Source organism: Pteropus alecto, unplaced genomic scaffold (genome assembly GCF_000325575.1).
Source record: "Pteropus alecto unplaced genomic scaffold, ASM32557v1 scaffold150, whole genome shotgun sequence".
NCBI classification, from domain to species: Eukaryota; Metazoa; Chordata; class Mammalia; order Chiroptera; family Pteropodidae; genus Pteropus; species Pteropus alecto.
The window spans coordinates 235403-237211 of NW_006429686.1; positions in this window are offsets into that span (position 1 = coordinate 235403).

The window sequence follows — 1809 nt, forward strand, 5'->3', positions numbered from 1 at the left end:
ACAAGGCAAGGCTGTCCACTATTGCCACTGTTATTCAATATAACATTGGAGGTCCTAGCGAGTGCAATCAGGCAAGAGAAAGATATAAAAGGCATCAAATAGGAAACAAAGAAGTCAAACTGTCACTATTTGCAGAAGACATGATTCTCTATGTAGAAAACCCTAAAGACTCCAGAAGAACACTTCTAGAAACAATAGGCAAATACAATAAAGTTTATGGATACAAAATCAATGTTCAAAAATCTTAGCATTTTAATATTCTAATGATGAAGTGTCAAAAAAAGTGGAAAATATAATTCTTTTTGCAATTGCAACAAAAAGAATAAAATACCTAGGAATAAATCTAACAAAACATGTGAAGGACCTATGTAAAGAAAACTATAAGACCCTATTAAAAGAAATTGAAGAAGATACAAAAATGGAAAGATTTTACTCCATGGTCTTGATTTGGAAGAATTAACATAGTTAAAATGACCTTATTACCTAAAGCATTATACAGATTCAATGCAATACTCATCAAAATCCCGTAGGCATTTTTAAAAGAAGTAGAACAAAAAATCTTCAGATTTGTATGGAAGTGCAAAATACCCTGAATTACGAAAGCCATTCTGAGTAAAAGGAATGACACTTGGAGGCATCACTCTGCCCAACTTCAAATTATACTACAAAGCGACTGTAATCAAACCAGCATGGTATTGGCAGAAAAACAGACAAATATACCAGTGTAACAGAACCAAGAATCCAGAAATAAACCTATGGCTATAAGGGCAATTAATTTTTGACAAGAAAGCCAAAACCTACAGTAGAGAAAGGAAAGCCTCTTCAATAAATGGTGCTGAGAAAACTGGAAAGCCGCCTGAAAAAGAATGAAACTAAACTGTTGTCTATCACCACATACTAAAATTAACTCCAAATGGGTTAAGAACCTGAATAGAAGACCGGAAACAATAAAATGCACAGAAGAAAACATGAGAACTGATCTCAAGGAACATGGGCTTAAAGAGGATTTTATGTATTTGACCCCAAAGGCAAGGGAAGTAAAAGCAAAAATAAATGACTGGGACAACATCAAACTAAAAAGCTTCTGCACAGTGAAAGAGACCATCAACAAGGTAAAGAGAGAACCATCTGAATGGAAAAATGTATTTATAAGCAATGCCTTTTATAAGGACCTAATATTCAAAATATACAAAGAACTCATACAACTCGATCACAACAACAACAGCAACAACAAAAAAACAAATGATCCAAGTAAAAAATAGACTGAAGTCCTGAACAGATGCTTCTTTCTAGAAGACATAGAAATTGCTAACAAAGATATACAAAGATGCTCAACTTCACTATTAGAGAAATGTGAATTAAAAACAACAATGAGATACCATCTCACACCTTTTAGAATAGCTGTTATCAACAGTACAACTAATAACAAGTGTTGGAGGACCTAATATTCAAACTGTTGAGAGAAGTAAATTACCAGCCAAGAATAATATATCCAGCAAAGCTCTCCTTTGGATATGAAGGAAAAATAAAGACCTTTTTAGATATACAAAAGCTGAGGGAATTTTCCACCAAAAGGCCTGTATTACAAGAAATACTGAAGGGGATCATTCTATCTGAAACAAAAGTATACATATATATATACGTACATATATATATGTATGTATATATATGTAAGGTGACTAATAGGCAAACAGAAACAGGAAAGTGCAACTCTTATTAAGAACAGGGTATTATAACCTTAATTATTACATAATGGCCAAAGGTAAAAAAAAAAAAAAAAAATTTTAAAAAAGAGGAACAAAGATCATT